Genomic DNA, 24,368 nt, shown 5'->3' with positions numbered 1-24,368 from the left:
TAATTCTACCAAACTTCTTTGAGTTTTAGGATTTTCTAAATTAGTGCACACAATTCGACCTACTATATTTTAAGCAATCATATACTTAGAATAAGTAGCATAGCTAATTGAAAAAAGAATTGGACTGGAATAAATAGATACAAGTTTTACTTCAGTTATGAACATTATCTGTTAATTGAAAACTTCTAAACATAACTTAGTCAAAACTGTGTCCTCATGGATACTAGTCAGATTTGTTTCCACTGAGCCGCAACAGAAACTCCCTTACTTACAGAATTTGATAGAGAAAAGCATTGGTTACATATAACTGTTGTTTAATAAATCACACAAGTTATTTATTAATTTAGTTTTTTTATCAAAATTTGTACTTTTATTTTAAATGTTGTATCACTGTCCCATACTAATATTCTTTCTTTTTTTCTCTCTTTTCTTTCTTTCCTTTTTTTTTTTTTTTTATTTTCCCACTGTACAGCAAGGGGATCAAGTTATCCTTACATGTATACATTACAATTACATTTTTTCCCCACCCTTTGTTCTGTGGCAACATGAGTATCTAGACAAAGTTCTCAATGCTGCTCAGCAGGATCTCCTTGTAAATCTATTCTAAGTTGTGTCTGATAAGTCCAAGCTCCTGATCCCTCCCACTCCCTCCCCCTCCCATCAGTCTTTTCTCCAAGTCCATGATTTTCTAAATTTAGTTTTTAATTTATTTTTACTTTCCATTTTTATTGGAATATAACTGACACATAACACTGTGTTAGTTTGAACTATACACTGTAATAATTTGATATATGTATATATTATGAAAGGCCTACCAAAATAAGTTTAACATTCATCAACTCACAGCTTATAATATTTATTGAATTTATTTATGAATTCAAAATTTAATTAAGATAAATAAGTTCTAGAGATATTACAGCATGGTGACGATAGTTAACACCATGTTTATTTGAAAGTTTTTAGGAGAGTAGATCTTAAAACATTCTCATCACAAGAAAAATAATTATAAAGTTTCTAATCACAAAAAAAATTCTGTAAGTATTATGAGGATAAAGAACCAGAATTTTAAAACTGCTTTTTCATTATAAAATGTTTAGCATTTTTAAAGATATAAAATTTCACAATGCAAAAATGAAGTAGTATAGATTTTTCTGAGGTAGAAATTGTGAAAATCAGCTTAGACTAAAAAAGTCAAAGGCAATCCTGCCAATCATCAGGCTTAGGGGACAGACAGATAAAACCATGTGCAAAACTAAGAGTAAACATTGTTTTTGCCAGTCATGCAGCAGCGTTTGTAAAATGCCTTAATGACCTTTTTTTTTTTTTTTAATGATTTTTGCTTTCTTACCCATGAAGCCCCAAATCTACTTGGCTATTTCGTGTATTAGTATGAATATCCCTTAAACTACCCTTGCCTGAGGACAGCACTGATCCTTAAATAGTCTGTTCTACACTCTCCTCAGAAAGAGCCAGCTTCATCACACCTTCCTCAGACTTTTCAACATGAATCAGACTTTGAGAAAGAAGCCTCCCTCCTTCCTCTTACAATGTGGCATTCCATTTTGCCTCCGAATATGTCACATTAGCAAATCAATAAACTACAGTCCCAATACTAATGGCTGATTAAGTTTCATCAAAAGAGTGATTCTTTTAAGAATTTTTAAAGAAGCTGAGCCAACGATTAGTTTAGAAAAAACTACTACTCACTCCATAAGATCTTGCTTTTAGAAAACTATTAGAAAAGAATAATTTTCTTAATTCCATATTTCAAAAAAAAATTGTTGAGGTAAGTTAGGCCCAGATAGACCCAGAGAGAGAAGAACTCAAAAAACAGTTGTCAGAGAGGGAAGGAGATGGGCAAAATGGGTGAAGGTGGTCAAAAGCTACAAAATCTTAGCTGAAAAATAAATAAGTCCTGGGGATGCAATGTATAGCATGGTGACTATTGTATGTTTGAAAGTTGTTGAGAGGGTAGTTCTTAAAATTCTCCTCACAAAAAAATTAAATATGTGTAATTATGTGAGGTAAGTGATGTTAGCTAGACTTACTGTGGTGATCACTTCAAAATACATACAAATATTAGGAGTTACCGTTGTGGCTCAGTGGTTAACGAATCTGATTAGGAACTTCTAGGTTGTGGGTTCGATCCCTGGCCTTGCTCAGTCGGTTAAGGATCCAGTGTTGCCGTGATGTGGTGTAGGTCACAGACGCAGCTTGGATCCCATGTTGCTGGTGTAGGCCAGAAGCTACAACTCTGATTAGACTCCTAGCCTGGGAATCTCCATATGCTGCAGGAACAGCCCTAGAAATGGCAAAAAGCAAAAAATTAAAAAAACAAAGCAAAAACAAAATGCTTTAACTATTGTACTTTTATCTCTCGCATCCTCCATGCATTAAAAAAATAGGCTGAATTGTCTTAGTATTCCTTAGGCCATCATCTGGAACTATAATTATCTGAAGTCTTAGGGCCTTCTAAAATGGCTCATTTATATATCTGACACCTCTTTGGGGACAACAGGAAGCAGGAGGCCAATCCTCTTTTTTGTATCTTAAGGATTCTCTCTCTCTCCATGTAGTTTTCAACTTGTTCTTTTCATTTACTCACTTAACATGGTTTCTCTAGCAAGGTAACTGGACTTCTAAAACAGTAGCTCAGTGTTCCAAGAGTGCCAGAGAAGAAGTTGCCAGTACCAGTCTCCATGCAAAGCCATCAGTTTGTGGGGACCCATACAACACAATGCCAAGGCCTCAGGAAGCAACACTAACATCTTCTTCCACACAGACCAACACCAGACCAAGTTCCAGAAACATTGTCCCCGACTCATTACACTTTGCCGTAAAAACATAAAATAATATTTCTGGAGGAAATGGGATTACGATGGTGGAATAGAAGGACTGGAGCTCAATTTCTCTCCTAAAAACAACAAAATTCACAACTAAAGGCTGAGCAATCTCCACCCAAATGAACCAGAAACCTTAACAAAGATATCCTATACCAGAAGAAAAAGAGGAGGACACATCGAGAGGTAGGAGGGGCGGTTTTGTGATATAAACAACCCCATACCTCCCAGGTGGGAAGCCCCACAGACTGGAAACTAACTGGTTCACAGAGACTCACCTACAGGAATGAGCGTTCTGAGCCCCGCATCAAACTCTCACGTGTGGGGATCTGGCACCGGGAGAAAGAGCCCCTGGAGCGTCTGGCATTGAAGGCCAGTGGGGCTTGTGCGCAGGAGCTCCATGGGACTGGGGGTAACAGAGACCCCATTCTTAAAAGGCATACATGGATGTTCACACGCACTGGGTCCCGGGGCAGAGTGAGGTCTCCATCGGAGTCTGGGTCAAACCTGACTGCAGTTCTTGGAGGACATCCTGGGAAAACAGGGGTGAATGTGGCTTGTTGTGTGGGATGGACATTGAAAGCAAAGCTCTCGGGAATATTCAGCAGCTGCCTTTCTATGGAGGTGGCCATTTTGGGAAAATCTGGCCCCACCCATCAGTCAGTGCTGAGAAGCCCCAAGGCAAACAACCATCCAGGTGGGATCACAGCCCTGCCCCTCAGTAAACAGGCTACCTAAAGAACCCCCAGGCACACAGCTGCCTCTAATCCCATCCAGAGACAAAGCCCCACCCACCAGAGGGATTAGAATCAGCTCCACCTACCAGTGGGCAGGCATCAGCCCCTCTCATCAGGAAGCCTACAGCAAGCCCCCATACCAACTTCAGCCACAAGGGGGGCAGACACCAGAAGGAAGAGAGGCTACAACTCTGTTATCTGTTAAAAGGTCACCACACCAAAAGCCTATAAAAATGAAAGGACAGAGGACTATTAACCCAGATGAGGGAGAAAGGAAAAACCCCAGAAAATCAGCTAAGCAATGAGGAGATTCTCAGCATCCAGGAAAAAGACTTTAGACTGTTGATGCTGAAGAAGATGCAAGACATTGGAAATAAACTGGAGGCAAAGATGGATAACTTACAGGAAACACTGACCAAAGAGATACAAGATATAAAACTTAAACAAGAAGAGATGCAAAATACAACAACTGAAATACAAAAATTCACTAGAAGCAGCTAACAGCAGAATACAGGAGGCAGAAGAACGAATAAGCGAGGTGGAGGACAGATTAGTGGAAATTACGGATGCAGAAGAGAAGAGAAAAAAGATTGAAAACAAATGAAGAGAGTCTCAGAGAACTGTGGGACAATGTGAAACACACCAACATCCGCATTATAGGGGTGCCAGAAGGAGAAGAGAGAGAGAAGGGGACAGAAAAAATATTCTAAGAGATAGTAGCCGAAAACTTCCCTAACATGGGGAAGGACCCACTCACTCAAATCCAGGAAGCACAACGAGTACCATGTAAAATAAACCCAAGGAGGAATACACTGAGACACATATTAATCAAACTGACCAAAATTAAAGACAAAGACAAAATCTTGAAAGCAGCTAAGGAAAAGAAACAAGTAACATCCAAGGGAACCCCACTAAGGTTATTGGCAGATTTTCCAGCAGAAACTGTGCAGGCCAGAAGGGAGTGGCACCATCTACTTAACGTGATGAAAGGAAAAAAACCTCCAACCAAGATTACTCTACCCAGCAAGGCTCTCATTCAGGTTTGAAGGAGACATCAAAACCTTCACAGATAAGCAAAAGCTGAGAGAATTCAGCAACACTAAATCAGCCTTACAGCAAATACTAAAGGAACTTCTCTAGGCAGAGAAGACAAGACAGCAACAGGAAACCCAAATTCCACAAATGACAAGGCTCACCAGTACAGGCACATATACGGTAAAGATACGAAATCATCCATGCACAATTATACCACCGAAATCAGAAATCATGAGAAGAGGTGGGTACAAATGCAGAACACTGGAGATGAACTTGCAATTAAGAGAACAACAACTTCAAACAATCTCATATACATATAGACTCTTATATCAAAGCTTCAGAATAACTGCAAACCAAAAACCTACAATTGATACACAAACAAAGAAAAATCAAGTCAAATACAACACTAAAGATAGTTATCAAACCATAAGAGGAGAGAACAAGAGAAGAAGGAAAGAAAAAAAAGCAACAAAAACAAACCCAAAGCAATTAATAAAATGGCAATAAGAACATACATATCAATAATTACCTTAAATGTGAATGGACTAAACGCCCCAACCAAAAGACATAGACTGGCTGAATGGATACAAAAATAAAACCCACATACATGTTGTCTTCAAGAGCCCCACTTCACTTCTAGGGACACACACAAATTGAAAGTGAGAGGATGGAAGAAAATATTTCATGCAAACAGGGATCAAAGGAAAGCTGGAGTAACAATACTTATATCAGACAAAATAGACTTTAAATTGAAGAATATTTTAAGGGACAAAGAAGGACATTACATAATGATCAAAGGATCAATCCAAGAAGAAAACAGAACAATTTTAAATATCTACGAACCCAACATAAGTTCACCATATTGTATATGGCAACTGCTAACAACCTTAAAAGGACAAATCAACAATAACACTATCATAGTGGGGGACTCTAACACCCCACTTATAGCAATGGACAGATCAACCAGACAGAAAATCAATAAGGAAACACAGGCCCTGAATGATGCATTCAACCACATGGACTTAATAGATATTTATAGGACATTCCATCCAAAAACAACAGAATACACATCCTTCTCAGGTGCACATGGAACATTCTCTACGATTGATCATATCCTGGGCTACAAATCCAACCTTGGTAACTTTAAGAAAATTGAAATCATATCAAGCATATTTTCTGATCACAATGCTGTATGACTTGAAATCAACAACAAGAAAAAACCTTAAAAAAACCCAAACACGTGGAGACTAAACATACTACTAAACAACCAATGGATCGCTGAATAAATCAAAGAGGAAATTAAAAAATACCTAGTAGCAAGTGACAACAAAGATACAACACTCCAAAACCTATGGGACACACCAAAAGCCATTCTAAGAGGAAAGTTTATAGCAACACAAGCCCACCTCAGGAAATAAGAAAAAGCTCAAATAAACAAGCTAACTTTACATCTAAAGCAGCTCAAGAGAGAAGAATAGACAAGACCTAAAGTTAACAGAAGGAAAGAAATTATAAAGATCAAAGCAGAAATCAATGAAATAGGAACAAAGAAAACCATAGAAAAGATCAATGAAATGAAAAGCTGGTTCTTTGAAAAGATCAACAAAATTGATAAACCCCTAGCCAGACTTCTCAAGCAAAAAAGAGAGAGGACTCATATCAATAAAATTAGAAATGAAAAAGGAGAAGTAACAACAGAAATCACAGAAATACAAAGGATCATAAGAGACTACTATATGCAACTATACGCCAATAAAATGGAAAACCTAGAAGAAATGGACAAATTCTTAGAAAAGTACAATGTTCCAAGACTAAACCAAGATGAAATAGAAAATATGAATGGACCCATCACAAGAACTGAAATTGAAACTGTGATTAAAAAACTTCCAACAAACAAAATTCCAGGAGCAGATGGCTTCACAGCCAAATAATATCAAACATTTAGAGAAGAGCTAATACCTATCCTTCAGAAACTATTTCAAAAAATTGCAGAAGAAAGGCTACTCCCAAACTCATTCTATGAGACGACCATCACCCTGATACCAAAACCAGACAAAGATACCACGAAAAAAGAAAACTGCACACCAATTTCACTGATGAACATCAATGCAAAAATCCTCAACAAAATCCTAACAAACCACATCCAACAATACATTAAAAGGATTGTACATCATGATCAAGTGGAATTTATCCCATGGATGCAAGGGTTCTTCAATATCTGTAAATCCATCAGTGTGATACATCACATTAACAAACTGAAGAATAAAAACCATCTCAATAGATCCTCTCAATAGACTCAGAAAAATCCTTTGACAAAATTTAACACCCACTCCTGATAAAAACCCTTCAGGAAGTGGGCAGAATGGGAACCTACCTCAACATGATAAAGGCCATATATGACAAACCCACAGTGAACATCATTCTCAGTGGTGAAAAGCTGAAAGAATTCCCACTGAGATCAGGAACAAGACAAGGATGTCTGCTCTCACCACTACTCTTAAACATAGTTTTGGAAGTCCTAGCCACAGCAATCAGAGAAGTAAAATAAATACAAGGAATCCAAATTGGAAAGGAAGAAGTAAAACTATCACTATTTGCAGATGACATGATACTATACCTAGAGAATCCTAAAGACTCTACCAGAAAACTGTTAGAGCTCATCTGCGAATTTGGCAAAGTTTCAGGATACAAAACTAATACACAGAAATCAACGGCATTTCTATACACTAACAATGAAAGAGCAGAAAAAGAAATTAGGGAAGCAATCCCATTTACCATCACATCCAAAAGAATAAAAAACCTAGGCATAAACCTACCTAAAGAGACAAAAAATCTGTACTCTGAAAACTACAAGCCACTGATGAAAGAAATCAAAGATGACACAAATAGATGGAAACATATACCATGCTCGTGGATTTGAAGAGTTAATATCATCAAAATGACTATACTACCTAAGGCAATCTACAGATTCGATGCAATCCCAATCAAATTACCAAGGACATTTACCGCAGAACTCAAACAAAATATTTTAAAGTTTGTTTGGAAGCAAAAACACCCAGAATAGCCAAAGACATCCTGAAAAAGAAAAATGGAGCTGGAGGAATCAGGTTCCTGGACTTCAGACTCTATTACAAAGCAACAATCATCAAAACCATATGGTACTGGTACAAAGAGAGAAATATAGATCAGTGGAACAGGATAGAAAGTCCGGAATTAAACCCATGCACCTACAGCCAACTCATCTATGACAAAGGAGGCAAGGATATACAATGCAGAAAGGACAGCTTGTTCAATAAGTGGTGCTGGGAAAACTGGACAGCCACATGGAAAATAATGAAATTAGATACTCCCTAACACCATACACAAAAAGAAACTCCAAATGGATTAAACACCTAGATATAAGACAAGACACTCTCAAACTCTTAGAGGAAAACATAGGCCAAACACTCTCTGACATGAATGACAGCTATATCTTCTCAGATCAACCTCTCAGAGTATTGGCAACAAAAACAAATATAAACAAATGGGACCTACTCAAACTTCACAGTTTCTGCACAGCAAAGGAAACCCTAAACAACATGAAAAGACAACACACAGAATAGGAGAAAATCTTTGCAAGTGAATCAACTGACAAGGGATTAATCTCCAAAATTTACAAACACCTTCTGCAGCTCCATACCAAAACAACAAACAACCCCATCACAAAATGGGCAGAAGATCTAAACAGACAGTTCTCCAAAGAAGACATACAGATGACTGAGAAACACATGAAAAGATGTTCAACATCACTCATTATTAGAGAGATGCAAATCAAAACCACTCTGAGGTACCACCTTACACCAGCCAGAATGGCTACCATCTAAAATTCTACAAACAATAAGTGCTGGAGAGGGTGTGGAGAAAAAGGAACACTAGTACACTGTTGGTGGGCATATAAATGGGTGCAACCACTGTGGAAAGCAGTATGGAGATTCCTCAGAAAACGAAACATAGAACTCCCATTTAATCCAGCAATCCCACTCCTGGGCATCTATCCAGAGAAAACCATGACTTGCAAAGACACATGTACTCTGATGTTCATTGCAGCACTATTTACAATAGCCAAGTCATGGGGACAACCTAAATGTCCATCAACAGAAGAGTGGATCCAGAAGATGTGGTACATATACACAGTGGAATATGAATCAGCCGTTAAAATGAATGAAATGCTGGCATTTTTAGCCACATGGATGGACCTAGAAAGTATCATGCTAAGTGAAGTCAGCCATACAATGAGACACCAACATCAAATGCTTTCACTGACATGTGGAATCAGAAAAAAGGACAGACTGAACTTCTTTGCAGAACAGATGCTGACTCACAAACATTGAAAAACTTATGGTCTCCAGAGGAGACAGTTTGCGGGGTGGGGGGATACGCTTGGGTAATGGAATGGAAATCCTTGAAACTGGATTGTTATGATCATTATACAACTACAGATGTGAGTAATAAAAATAAATAATTATATAAATATTTCCCATTAATTGATGACCTCAGTTTTGAAGCTTGTTCTCTTCTAGTTATTATTTGTCTTTTACTATACATTCTGTTGAATTAATGATAAGTACCATATAAATTTTATTTGTAAAAGCACTTTTAAATTATCTTGTCCTTTTTGACTCTTTCTTTTCTTCTAGGCTTTTTCTTTTTTTTTCCAAGGATATTGTCCTATATTTTAAATGTATTGTCCCATATTGTCTCACATGTATAGAGACCATTTAATACCTCTTTTAAAAATACATTCTGGAACTTTCCATTGCCTTTAGAAAGGAGTATCATCCATATTCCTGAAGCTGACACATAAGGCATTTCACAATTCAGTAATATGTGTTACATTCCCCAAGAATGTCATTCCATTTTCACTGTTATACTTGTATACAAGTTTTCTCAATATGCAGAAATAACCCTTTCTTTTTTTACCTGGTCCATTTCTGGTCATGGAATTGCTCAACTGTGAAATTTTTAGGAGTGCATTTCCTATCTTTTAGGACAATTTTCAGTTGTCTTACTCTCACACATTAAGTATCACTAGGCATCCTCATGGTACTAGTCAGGTTTGTTAACAGAAGTTTATTGATATTCTAAACACAAATATTTATATATCTTCATTACCTCTTAATTTATATCCTTATATTCATTTCTCCCTAATAAAACTTATCTTTTTGGAGAGTAAGGAATGATTGATTCATCAATAGGAGTAGTATCATGTAGAAATGAAGCTTATTAGCTTAGCAATAATGTATCTATATGAAATTTTATCCCATTTTTACCATATTCAAAATGAGTATTTTGGGGTACATTATATGACTTCTTTAAACTTAATTATTCTTCTGTTAAGTGGGCATATGAATAACCCATGACCACTAGCATTGTTGTTGGAATCGAATGAGCTAATAAATGTGAAATACTTAGTAGAATGCTTGGCATAGTGTATTCAGTTTTAACTATTATTAATAGGTGCAATGGTAGTAGTCCTAGCTATAGTAGTACTGTTAAAAGTAGTAGTTCTGTTTCTTATTTAGTGGAATGTCCTTAAGAGTCTTAGTTGAATGGATGTAAGAATAAATGAATTAAATATGGGCAATAAAAATCCATACTGCTATTAAATTTCACCCACAATGGGACATAAGCCCTTTTTATAATGTCTCCCTCCTATTGTGTGGTACATGACATGCTTGCTACACTGAAATACAAATATATTTGAAGACAGAAAAATAAATACAAACAGGACTGAATAAGGGCATTGGAACAGCCACCTCCACCCTCGTCAGGAGTAAGCTCATGCTTTTGGGTTTCTTTAACCTGTGTATTTCTTCCTCTGCAGGGAGTTATAGAGCGGGGCCTTTCCCTGAGGAACAAAGGCTATATGGTGGGGAACTGACACAAAATCTTTGCACTGCTTGTGTAATAGCATGGAGGAAATAACTGAATTCTTGATGTCACTCTCTAATCCTCCCTGACCACTTCAAAGGTTTATGCCACTCTCTTGTAGTTGTCCAAAAAGTGCAAAAAAAGCAAGTTATTTTGAGACAATTTATTTTAAAATGTATTGGAAAAATAAATCAGAATTCTTAGCAATAGTTAGCTAAGCCACACATTTGGAATTGACTAAATATGTTTTCAGTTTCTTCCCAAAAGACAGTTGTAAATGATTGCATATTCAGGCCCTGGAAATCTCTTTTCCTTGTATTCCTCTCTTCCAATACAGTCCTAAAAATATTTGTGTTTAAAATATCAGTAGGAGTTCCCGTCGTGGTGCAGTGGTTAATGAATCCGACTAGGCAACATAAGGTTGCAGGTTCCCTGCCCTTGCTCAGTGGGTTAACGATCCGGTGTTGCCTTGAGCTGTGGTGTAGGTTGCAGACGCGGCTCAGATCCTGTGTTGCTGTGGCTATGGCGTAGGCCGGCAGCTACAGCTCCGATTTGACCCCTAGCCTGGGAACCTCCATATGCCGCGGGAGCGGCTCAAGAAATGGCAAAAAGACAAAAAATAAATAAATAAAATAAAATAAAATAAAATAAAATATCAATAAACTCCTATTAACAAACCTGACCAGTAAGCATGAGTATGCGACTTTGATCCCTGGCCTAGCTCAGTGGGTTAATTATCCGTCATTGCTACGACCTGTGCTATACCCTACAGGTCATAGATGTGGCTTGGATTCTGCATTGATGTGGCTGTGGTGTAGGCCAGCAGCTGTAGCTCCAATTTGACCCCTATGCTGGGAACTTCCATATGCCACACACATGGATCTAAAAAAGCAAAAATAAATAAATAAATAAATAATAAAAATATCAATAATCTTCAAAAAGAATACACTTTTATTCATCATCTATAAAGCTTTATGTGGATGGGATCATATGTTTGTTAGAAGGGGGCAGTTTAAGTGCAAAAAATTTTAGAAAATGCAGACAAAGTTAGGTAAGAATGAGATGATAGTAACATCAATCCAGAAATGTGTCAAATAGTTTATTATCTTGCCTAGGAATTTTTGTGTACCATCTACCGTATAAAACAAAGTGATCTGTCTAGAACTGAAATCAGCACATGTAGGGCTGCACCTGAAGTATTTTACCAAACAGTATTACACAAGTAGTTTCATCTCATGATTCCCTATGAGACATGTTTCTTTCACAATGAGGAATAAATTCTTCCCTTTTGGGGGAGCAAAATCCAAATGCTGGCATTCATCTCTTTAATGTCTGCTCATTCAGGAATCACTTAGTTAAAGCTAAAGTTAACCAAGGGTGAAGCATTCAGTTTCCAAATTTTTCTCTGTTTTTTGACTCCAGTTGCTCAGCTTTACCCTTATTGTGTACATTATACTTATCCAAATGATTGTGAAGTTTGGGTTGAAGGTATGCTTGGATGAATGTTGGCTTTATTTCCTTTAGCAAACACCCAGCTTTCAATACCAACCAGAAGCTTCTGCATAGGCTGAATTCCTCAGCTCAGCAACCAAGTGGTACAAGCCGCAGGGAGTGCATGATAGCAATTTTCTACAGCCTGCATTGCCTCCCCATTTGTTTAAAATTGCCTTTTGAAGATGTTGACTTTACTCTATAAAGCTCTAAATAGTTTGGGCTCTTGATCCCTCAGAAATCCCTTCTCTCCCTCTTCCATACAATAACAGTTGAAGCCAGGCATTATGCTCCTGATGAGCGGTCCCAAATTTGAGGGATGTCGAGCTTTATTTAAAATAGGAAGAGCACTCCACATGGTCATCATTTTCTCAGGAATCCTTGTGCTGCAGTAGCTTAACACGGTCTCATTATGTTGACCTTCTGGACATCTTTCTTATGACCTTTAATTGAATTAGTTACATGCAGCAATGCTATTCTCTAATATTTCTGGAAACTCCTACTTATTTATTTTATGTATTTTTATTTTGGATATTGTGATTTTTAACAAGTTTGAAAAAGGATACAAAAAAAAGAAAAAGGGTACAATTTAAATATATTATTTAAATTCACCACTGTTAAAATCTTTCTAAAATCAGCATAATGGCAGGATTTAGCACATGTAAAGAATATTTTAAGACCTGTTTTGGGAAAATAATTGCATTTGTGTTTTAGAAAAATGTTATGACTGAAGTGTAAAGAGAGTCATCAAAACATATCGCCGAGGGCTGAATAAATTGTAGAATCTTTTGATAAATGCCAAGAAACTGCATACGCATAATTTTTGGTTCTTCTGTGAACAATGTATTTTAATTAGAATATAATTATTTGAAAGAAAATACTATAATTTAATATGATACACTTTACTTTTAGCTATACATATTACATTTCAATATATTTTTAACAAAAAATATTAAATTTAAATGAATATAGACTTTTGGATTCAAACTTAGCTACCAAAATATTCTAAGAGCAAAAATCTAATAATCATATAACCATAAATTACCCTTAAATAGCACTGATTTTCTTTTCTAATTCAGCCTACATGCAATTAAGTTACCAAAATTCCTATAGCTTTATATTTAATTTAAAAATATGTGTACTATGCTTCTTGAGTACTTTAAAGCAATGCACTCTTTTGGGATAAATATTGGTTTCAAGTGAAAAGTGCTGGTATTTAGATTCAAAAGTCAAGTTTATGAAAATAATATTTAAATATATAATTTTTACATTACCTAATATTTAATACCCTGAATGGTAGAACTGGGAAAGTATTCCAGCTAATTTAAGAGCATTTGAGGAAAATATTGAAATTTCCTATGTCCGAGAAAATTAGAGAATCTATGTGGCTATACCAAGTATATGCATTTGCTGGTTCATTATTTTAATATTCCCTTATATAAATGTTGCCACATCCTGTTATATTTGTTCCCAGAAATTCACTTGGTTTTATCTTTACCTACATGCTTCTCCCAACTGTCCTAATCTATACCTGTACTGCTTTTCCATTGGTAACATTACATTCCCCATCCCCCACCTTCTAACTTGCTCCAATCACTTCTCCTATATTGAGTTCTACTCTCAAGTTATTATTTTCATCACACCATTGATTTTAGGCAATTTCTTTGCTCAACAATTTAGTAAGACTCCAATATCCTTGTATTTTTTAAAATCACATTGTCTTAAATCTTCTATCTTTTCCCCAGGATTCCCAAACCTTTATTATCTGTCTCTGAGTAATCTCCATCCATCAGGATCTTGTTTAGTATTATTTTAGTAGTCCTAGCTGCTCTGATCATTTCTTCCTCTGAATCCTTATTGCAGTTTAAGTTTGAATCAAATAAAATAAATCATCCTCCAATATAGCTAAAAATTGTTCAGTAATAAACTAAGATATATAATAAATCTTATAGCTAATATAAGTCGTGCTTATCTCCCCAACTTAATAAAAATTTAAGGACAGAAGCCATGTCTTATTCAATTCAACCTTGCAAATAAAATCTGCTCCACACCATAAAATAAATCATAGATGCATAAAGAAGAGATACTTTTGTATGATTGAGCTAATCAGTAAAGATATCCTGGAAATAGAAAGATCAGAAAATAAATCCTTAAATTTAGATACAATGTCAATAGGTGAGATGTTGGTTGGGCCCACTTCTAGAAGTCACAATTTTAGACGTTTTCAAGTATGGGGTGGAGTGTGTACTAAAAACCAAAATGTGAAAGAACTTCTGTTTGAGCATTCCAGGAACAGCTTCCAGGTATGAAGCCGTACAGGATCCTGCCTTCAGAAAAGCCCAGTGCTTGGTTTAATGCCCTGTTCCTCCGTATTCTTGAAATTCTTAATAATATTTTAAAACAGGATCCTGCGTTTTCGTTATGTATTGGGCCCAGCAAATGATGTAGCCGGCCCTAGGCTTAGAGCTGTAGAGCAGTGTTTCTAAAACCCGAGCTGCTCCCAGGTAAAAGGGCCCCAAATAAGTATTTTTATGGGACACTTTATATATGTGTGTGTGTGTGTGCGCGCGCGTGCGCGTGTACGTGTGTGTGTGTGTGTGTACGATATTTGTATGACAAAATACAATTGGTCTGTGGCAGATATTGATGATTTAGAATAAAGCAGTACTCTCATACCTCTTGCCTTATTGTTTAATTATTGCAGGTGAAGATTCTTGGCAGGACTCAGGCCCCATCTCATACTACTCACTCCAAGAATCATTTCTTTCTGTTCTATCTAGGAAAATGCACTTTTCCTAGATAATTTCGTATTTCTATCAGAAAAGTTAGTAAATTATTAATCACATTGTCTTTTTTTGGAATCTGCATTGAAGTAATACAGATTTTCTTGCCAATACAGTTCTCTAATACAAATTTTGATGCTTTTAATGACCCTTATGACATTGCACGTTCCGTTGTGCAGTGAATACTCACTTCCAATGACTCTCTCAAAGGTTGTTAATTGTGTTCTTTGTTGAAATGCAAGTCTTTCCAAGAGTATGCGAAGGAATATGAAAAATGATTCATTTTCTCTTTTTGTTAACTTTACTGATAGGAATTTTATAGCATATTCATAAACTACACACCTTCCAATCATGCCTGCTCCTGAGCTCATTAATCTATTGCATTCCTTCAGTCAGTAAAGCCCAAAAATATGGGAGTTTGATCCTTGGCCTTGCTCAGTGGGTTAAGGATCAGGCATTGCCCCAAAAGCTGCAGGGTAGGTCAAAGATGTGGCTCAGATATAGTGTTGCCTAGCTGTAGCATAGTTCTAGCTGCAACTCCATTTTGACCCCTAGCCGAAGAACTTTCCTATGCTACTGGTGTGGTCATAAAAAGAAAAAAGAAAAAAAAAAAAAAAGAAAAAAACATTTCCAAGTGATTTTTTTTTAAGGGGGGGGCATATGGAAGTCCCCAGGCCAGGGGTAAAAATCCGAACTGCAGCTACTGGCCTATGCCACAGCCACAGTTATGCCAGATCCAAGCCACTGCTCACAGCAATGCCAGATCCTTAACACACTGAGCAAGGCCAGGGATCTTAACCCGATAAGCCACAACGGGAACTCCTCCAATAGATTTTTATATTTATTTCTTGAATATTGGGAATCATTTTAGAATATGACCAAGTTATTTCTAAATGGTCCTTTTCCAACTCCAAAGAAAATCCTTATAATGTTGTTCAAGAAAGAGACAAAAATCAGATAAGTATAGAAATCTCATAGTAGCTTTGATGTTACCTCCGCCAGAGAGCTTAAATGATCCAGAGGACTGAATCGAGTGTTTATCTTACATGCTTTCATAAGAAATTCTGATTACATGATGTATTAATTTTCTCTGGCTGAAGTAACAAAGTACTACAACCTTGGTGACTAAACATATTTATTCTCTCACAGTTCTTGAGGCTAAAATTCTGACATTGTGATGTCAGCAGGTCATGATTCTTCTGGAATCTCTGAAGAAAATTCCATTCCTTGTTTTCTTCCAGCTTCTGGTGGCTGTTGGCATTCCTTGCTTTGTGTCTACATGACTCCTTTTTCTGCTTCCATCTTTACACGTCTGTCTCCACTTCAGGCTGTCTCATATCTCTCACCTACTGTTCTAAGTACACTTGTTATAGGATTCAGGGCTCAGCCGAATAATCCAGGATAAGCCAGCTCCTTATCTCCAAATTTTTTAATTAAGTACTTCTTTCACCGTATAAGCTAATACTTACTCTTTGCCATATAAGGTAATATTAAGTTTCGGAGAATTAAGATTAATCATTGCTAATCATCCTACTAATGACACCTGTATTCATGTGTGCCATATTTGCTATTATCTCCACATAGCCTAGTAGAGTGCATAAAGTGTAGCAAGCAGGCAAAAATAGCTTTTGAGTAAAAAAAGTAGATTCTACAAAATCTCTTTAGCTCATTGAATTTTTATGCTTGTTGTCAGAGTGTGCATATATGTGTGAGCATTTTTTTCTAAATATGTTTCTACTAATAGTATGGTTTAAAATATATATTCCAGTCTCCTATAATTCTAGACAATGTTAAAATTAATACCATGAAATTTTACTATTTTAATGTGAGCTACCTCACTGATATAATTTTGAGGAGGTGCTCTTCTAACACAAACATTTATGTTTAATTTGGTTGAAATGAGGTGAGCAACTAAAACCAAGCTTAAGCCAGACAATTCATTTTGAGTTTTACAAATTGCATGTGGACAAAGGGCAAGACATTAAGGTTTCATATAGCAGAATAAAAACACTCTAAATTGCATTATTGTCCCTGAGAATGAGGATTAATATACTTATGTTTCCTAGTGAACCAAACAGTGGACAGTGTATTCATTTTTGAGGAATAAATGCACTGAGAACTTTCTTTTGTGAGGCAATGAACTTTGCCCTAAGCATAAAAAGATGAATATGAGACAACTATTCACTTGTGAGAACATAGAATTTAAAGCAGTTACATTTAAATACTTACTGTTTCATTATTCAAGAATTAATAAAATTATTAAAATTTAACATGGAAGACAAAATGTTCATGAGAGCACAGATCCCATTGCTTCATTTGAGAATGATTTCTTTTTTACCCTACTTATATCTAAACTCCTTATACAGAAGTTCATATAAAAAAAAAAAACCTCACACTTTATAAATGATAACCCAAATGCCGATACTCAAAGATGTTAACAGTATCTTCCAAATCTTTTTTTTTTTTTTGTCTTTTTGAGGGCCACACCCACAGCATATGGAGGTTCCCAGGCCAAGGGTCCAATCAGAGCTGCAGCCACCAGCCTACAGCACAGCCACAGCAACACCAGATACTAGCTGCATCTGCAACCTACCCCACAACTCATGGCAATGCTGGATCCTTGACCCACTGAGCGAGGCCAGGGATTGAACCCGCAACCCCATGGTTCCTAGTTGGTTTCACCTCCACTGAGCCATGACGGGAACTCCACAGGATCTTCCAAATCTTAAAACAAGTTAAAGATAATTGGCTTCTGTACCACAAAAGAAATCATAAAGAAAACAAAAAGACAATCTACAGACTGGGGAAAAAAAATTGCAAATGATGTGACTTACAAGGGCTTAGTTTTCAAAATACACAAACAGCTCGTACAACTCAATAACAAAACACCAAACAATGCAATCAAAAAAGTGGCAGAAGACCTAAATAGACATGCCTTCAAAGACATACAGATAGCCAACGGGCATATGAAAATATCCCCAAAATCTCCAATTATTAGAGAAATTCAAATTAAAACTACAATGACCTTACATTGGTCAAAATGGTCATCATGAAAAAGTTCATAAACAATAAATGCTAGAGAAGGTGTGGAGAAAAGGATACTCTCCTAAATTGCTAGGAGGAATTAAAATTGTTGCGGCCACTAGGGAAAATAGTATGGAGGGTCCTCAAAAGACTAAAATTAGAGTTTCCTCATCATCCTGCTGTCCAACTCCTGGGCATATATCTGGAGAAAACCATAATTATAAAAAATACATGCACTCCAATATTCATAGCAGCACTATGTACAATAGGCAAGACATAGAGGTAACTTAAATATCCAATGACAGATGAATGAATAAAGAAGATGTTATATATATAGGAAGTAAGGGCAGTAAGTCAAGAGAGAAAGACAAATACCATATGATATCACTTACATGTAAAATGTAAAATGACACAAACTTATCGACAACATGGAAACAGACTCAAAGCCATAGAGAACAGCTTTGTTATTGCCAAGGGAGAGGAGGGGTGGGGAAGGGTTAGCCTGGGAGCTTTGGATTAACAGATGCAAACTATTATATACAGAATGGGTAATAAACAAGACCCTACTATGTAGCACAGGGAACTGTTTTCAATATCCTGTGATAAACCATAAAGGAAAAGAATATGGAAAAGAATATATACATATGTATAACTGAATCACTTTGCTGTACAGCAGAAATTAACACATTGTAAATCAACTATACTTCAATAAAACAAAAATTTAAAAACCCAGTTGGTACTGGGATCTGACAAGACTTACTGAGTCTCAGACTTGTACAAATTTCCAGGATATAAAACTATAATACAACAGGTATTTTTTTTTTCTGTGATTTATACAAAGATGAAATCAAGGAGAGAAATAACTTGAATACATCGTTCAAAAAGTATGTGCATATTAAATACATTTTATTTTAAAAATTTTGTCTTTTGTCTGGTAAAGTGGAGGAGCTCTTCATTATCATGTGATTTTATTTTTCTACTTGTTAGTTTCTTTGTATACAACTTACTTTTTGGAATAAACAACATTCTTTATATGTTAATGCTGTATTTTAGCTTTATAGGTTTCTAAAACCAAACAGCTAAACTATTTTTTTGTTGTTGTTCCTGAGACATATGGTGGTACTAAGATAGTCCAAGAGTTTTCAAATCACAGTTAATGAAAATAATAACTTCTAAAAGTAAAAGGGATATTAAATATGTTAGAAATTTTATGCATTTCTTTCTATAATAGTTTCGTGATTAGCTGAAAAAGCTTTAGGAATAATAAAAGCAAAACTCATAAAAGAAGAAAAATAAGATGAATCTACTCAATGAAGAGGCACATTACCACTGAAAAAATGTTCTCTTAGAAATTTTGTTTAGCAAGTTCGTATTTTTAAGGGTTTAGTCCTAATTAAAAAAATCTTAGACCTTTAATATATTTAGTGGAATCAAATTTAATTTTATTCTTAACAAAAATTCTAATATAGAAATATAAAAGATCTGAGTAAATGGGAAATCTATTTTAGGCAATCATTTTATTACTTAATAAATTTTACCAATATGTTCTACAAAATAAGATCATGCAAACATTTGTCATAAAAGTAAAACTTGAAAATGATAGAAGAATATAATACTACAGCAAACATAAATTATACAAATATAAAGTAAGAACAATTATTGTATTCTATTCCTCTAGTTTACAAAGGAATGCATAAATTAACTTTGTGAGTTTAAAATTTGCAAGCAGGACTGGTTACAGAACTTGAGAATCAAAATGAAATGCAGGCCTCCTTGCTCAAAAATTATTAAGAATTTCAAGATGACAGAAGAGAAGCAGAGCATTAAACCAAGACTAGGGCCCTTCTAAGCAGGAAACACTATGGACCTCACAGGTCACAGGTTCATGATCACGAAGCTGTCCCTGTTCACAAGTGTTTCAGTGTCATTGACCAATTTTGCCATATACATACAGTACTTCAACATCGGTGTTTGTGATTAATCATCACTTGACTGTCCTTTTCTGGAGATTAATATTTCATAATTTAACAATGACCCATTATCATTAAAATAGAATCTTTCACATATATTCTGTATCTTAGACTTTCCTAGTAAGAGATATTCTGATGCTACTGTATTTCCAAGTCTATAACTACTAAATATACTTTATTCTGGGAAAAGTTGACTTTCCTCTTTAATGTTGCATGTTCCTTTTCGAAATAAATCCTCCATCTGTATATTTGAGTTTGCATTATGATTTAGGCTAGGGGTGAATAAAACAGACCAGACAAAACCTCTTGCCCTCAAAGATTGTGTAGTATTGAGGAAGGCAGGTCTTAAGCAAAAGAAAAAATGAAGTAACATCTGGAAGTAAGTTCCTGGAAAAATTGAAAAGTTATTAAAAACATAAAAGTCATTGACATATTTATTTCAAATACAAGGTATATGAAAGGCTCTGTTGTTATTGATGCATTTCTATTTCTATCTGCAAGGAAGGAAGGAAAAGTTGGTGCAAAAGAGAGTATCAATTCAAGGACAAATTTCTTAAGTAGGTGAGAGGAAAAAAAACCTGAGCATAAATGAAATGTTTGACCTTAGTAGTTAGTACAGAATCATCATTTTAGCTGGAAATAAAGCAGAAAATAAGGACATGGGATCAAATAGAAAGATAGATTTTGTAGGATGAAAATAAAATAACTCCCTTCTTTTCTCTTTGCTTCTGTGAATTAAGAAGTTCATCAATCAGAAAAGTCTTAATTTTGTGTGTGTGTTTGATGGATCTTTTAATCTGGTAGACTCCTCACAAATATATAAAATAAAATAGGAAAGATTAAAAAGGAAATCAGTTATACTGAAAAAATTATTAAATTGTTTTGAAATAATAATAGAAACTAATTTTATATAATAATTAATATAGTTTTTAATGAATGTGTTGTTATAGAACCTATCGCTATATTTTAAAACTCTATTGCTCTGAAGTAGTGACGACAATACACATATTTCAAGATGTTTGCATCAACTGTAATGTGATATTAAATGTATGCATTTTCTGTTTGTGACAAAGTCTACAGACTTTGTTAAAATAATAATGGTTTACTGTCTATATTTATAGTTAAAGGAAAAGTTAAATTTAAAGTTAGTCAACTGTTTTATTTTTCCATTAAAGTTTATGTAAACTGAATTTCTTCCATAAACACCAAAAGCCTCTATCAATGCAGATTTAAAAAATTTCTAAAGTATGAGAGCAGAGAAGTAAAGAAATGATGTTCTGAAAGACCAAAGGCGGAGGCAAAATTTCTATTTTTGAAACCAAGAAATGAAATTGACTTGGGAAGCATATTGAGTGTGACCAGTTTAGGAATTAAATGAAATGTGTTATAAATTTAAAGTGCAGTAACTCAAAGCAGTATATATTCTTTCTGCTCCAGCTAGGTTTAGCTCTTTGTGGAACACAGGATGGTTGGAGCAATATGTTTAAGAAGGGTGTAATTTTACAGTTTAGTATGGCAGAGGATGTCATGAGGAAGATGAGGATTATAATGATGCACCATGGAACCAAAACCAGGTAAGGAAGAAATCAAGGACATAGGGGTTATGGGAAGAGAAAAACTAGTGGAATCAATTGGCTAGAGCTCCCCCATAAGTTGAGAAATAACTGCAGTTAGTTTCTAGAATAAATTACCTGAAAAGCTAAGAGGTGGACTAAGACTGGAATTCTTGAATTTGAGCTTTCTGGGTTGTTTGTACATTTTTAAAGTTCATTTGCATTTGCTGGGGTCAGAGAGAGGTATTTGATAGTATTCATGCTTTTTAAATGTCAGCTTTATTAATTTAAGTTAGTCCCTTAACATTGATTTAAATATTAACACTTCTCCAAATAGTCACATAATTACCCAGAGTTTATGAAATCTTATGGATAACTAATTTAAAAAGTTATGAAAAAATTAAATAATTGCTTCTAAAATACAGAATCATAAATCATGTTTAATTTTTTAAGCACTCAATACAAATATACAAAAGTGTAAAAATATACAAAAATTTAATTTTATTGATTACATGTATAATAAAATGGGCAATAAAGTCTCATATGGATTTAAATATATTTTTTCATTAATGTTTTTTCTTATATTTATCTTTGTATTTATTAATGATACCCTATAGTTTTTAAGGGTGTTTGCTAGAGAAAATTATTGCATTTTGCTAAGATTTTAATATTTAAACCTAAAAGCCACAGGAAGAAAGGAAGAGAAGGCAGGAAGAAAGGAGACAATAGACTAGAGCAAGAGAGCAGGGAGAGAGGGAGGGGAGAAGGTGGAGGGTGGGAGAGGGAAATGCAAATGAAGGAGAAAGAAAGAAGGAATCAACAAACCAAGAAAAACTATCTCCCTAACTGAGGTTCAGGATTTGGGTTTTCATCAGTCGATTCTTGGTCCAGTCGTGGTGCTTACTTTTGCAGTAGAGGATAATTTAAATCTGATTTTAGTTTCCTTTTATAAGTTTTGATTTATCACTGAAAGTTCTCTGCTTTCATATAGACTGCTTATTTTTTCTTGGTAGATTTCCCAGAAAGGATGTTTCCTTTGAAATTTTTGAGGTCAGAAATACTTAACCTATTGTTCTGTCATATGATATATTGATTTTTATACTCTTACACCATTATAATTGGAGCTTATGTATTCCTTAATAATATCTCTCTAAAATTAGTTCAGCCATTTAGAAATTTTATTTCAAAGGACAAAGACTGCACTGCTAGCTCTTCTCTTTGGGTGTATAACTAATACATCATTTTGGAACACACTGATTACAGTTCCAATTTGCTTATATCTTGATTCCCTAATATTTTTCTTTATTCTTTCTTACTACCATATAAATAAATAAATGTATATACACATATTTAAATATATTTCACAAATACATATGTGTATATATACATATGTACTCATGTATATGTGTCTTCACTTCCAATGGAAAAAACAAAATAATGAAATATCAATATATAGAGACAGCAGTATTTATTGATATTAAAATAAACTAAACATATGTTATTACCTCCACAGTTCTGTTATTTCAGATGCTTTTTGACCACCTTATAGTGACTCCCAATGGCCTTTCATAGACTCAACTTGTTAGAATTAAACATGGTTATAGTTCTTTTTTCCTTGATGATAAAATCATCAAAAATTGGAGAGTATGATTTCCTTAAATCTGGCTTTTTTTTTTTTTTTGGTTTGGTTTGGTTTTCAGTCCTATCCAGAAAATTTTAAAAATCAATGATTCCTGGAAAAATAATATTTTAAAACTGTCCAAAGACATGTAACCTATTATTCTCCAATTCTTCCTTATTTTTCTTTTTTCTCAAAGGGAGAATTACATGTAAAATTATCATGTTAATATCTGTTAGTCTAAATATTAGCTCCTTGTTAGTTATATTCTTTGCAATTATCTTCTCCCATTTTATCCTTGGTATTTTAATTTCTCTATGGTATTCTTCTTCAAAAAGAAATTCTGAATTCATCAGAACTCTTGTTTGTTGGTTGTTTTTCTGTTTATTTGTTTGTTTGAAATATAACATTCATGAATTGAATTACAAAGATATTTTCCTATACTTATTTCTATCAATTTTTAAATTTTATTTTTCATAAATCCTCTATAACTTTACAATCCCTTCTCTGCAAGTTTCTAATGTTTTTTGTGCCTATCTTACTATTTTTTTTCCATAACTATTACTGACATTGTCCTTGGCACTTTTATCATTTATGTAAATACAGCAGCTATAGCCTGTGAGTCAAATCTGGGCCATGAACTGTTTTTGTAAACAAAGTTTTATTGGAACACAGCCATATTCATTGGTTTATACATTGTGTGTTATTTTGACAGAGCCAAGTATTCATGACAATGGCAGTATAGGCCACAAAGCTTAAAATATTTGTTATCTGGTCATTTATAGACAAAAAGTTTAGCAAACTATGATCTAGAGGAATTTCTCAAATCAACAAAAGAAGACAAGAATTCTCATTAAAAAAAATTAAAGATAATTCAGGAAAACATATACAGCAGAAAGAACCAAGAAACTTAGCAATAATATTCAGAAATTTCAAAATCATTACTAAGCAGAGAATGCCACTTAAAAGAGCAGTAAAATACCAATTTTCACCTGTTGAATTAGCGTAAATCAGAAGGCTTGATAATATCAAGTGTTTCAGGCTCATTGGGATGTGAGATCCTTTATACTCTGCTGGTGTGCGTGCAGACTGGCACAGCCACCCAAGTAGAACAGTCTTTGGTATATACAAAAATTTGGATGTATATGTCCTATGACTTATAGTACCATTACTGGATATTACTAAAAAAAAAAAAAAAAAAAGAATCTCATACATATCAAAAGAAACATGAATGGAGATATTTACCATGATATTGTTTGTGATAATCAGGTTGTTGAAGGCAATCTGAACATCTAGTGCTAAACAGATTGGCTAGGAAAAAAATGTAGATGATGAGCATCATGGAATTTCATTCTTCAGGTTGGAACAATAAATCAGATACAGATATAGACATGTAAATTTTATAAC

This window comes from Sus scrofa, chromosome 11, assembly GCF_054392235.1.
Source record: "Sus scrofa isolate SSC_HxYL_T2T_F1_AM1 chromosome 11, Sscrofa_HxYL_maternal_Yorkshire_Landrace_v2.0, whole genome shotgun sequence".
Classification (NCBI taxonomy): domain Eukaryota; kingdom Metazoa; phylum Chordata; class Mammalia; order Artiodactyla; family Suidae; genus Sus; species Sus scrofa.
This window is presented reverse-complemented; position numbering follows the sequence as displayed.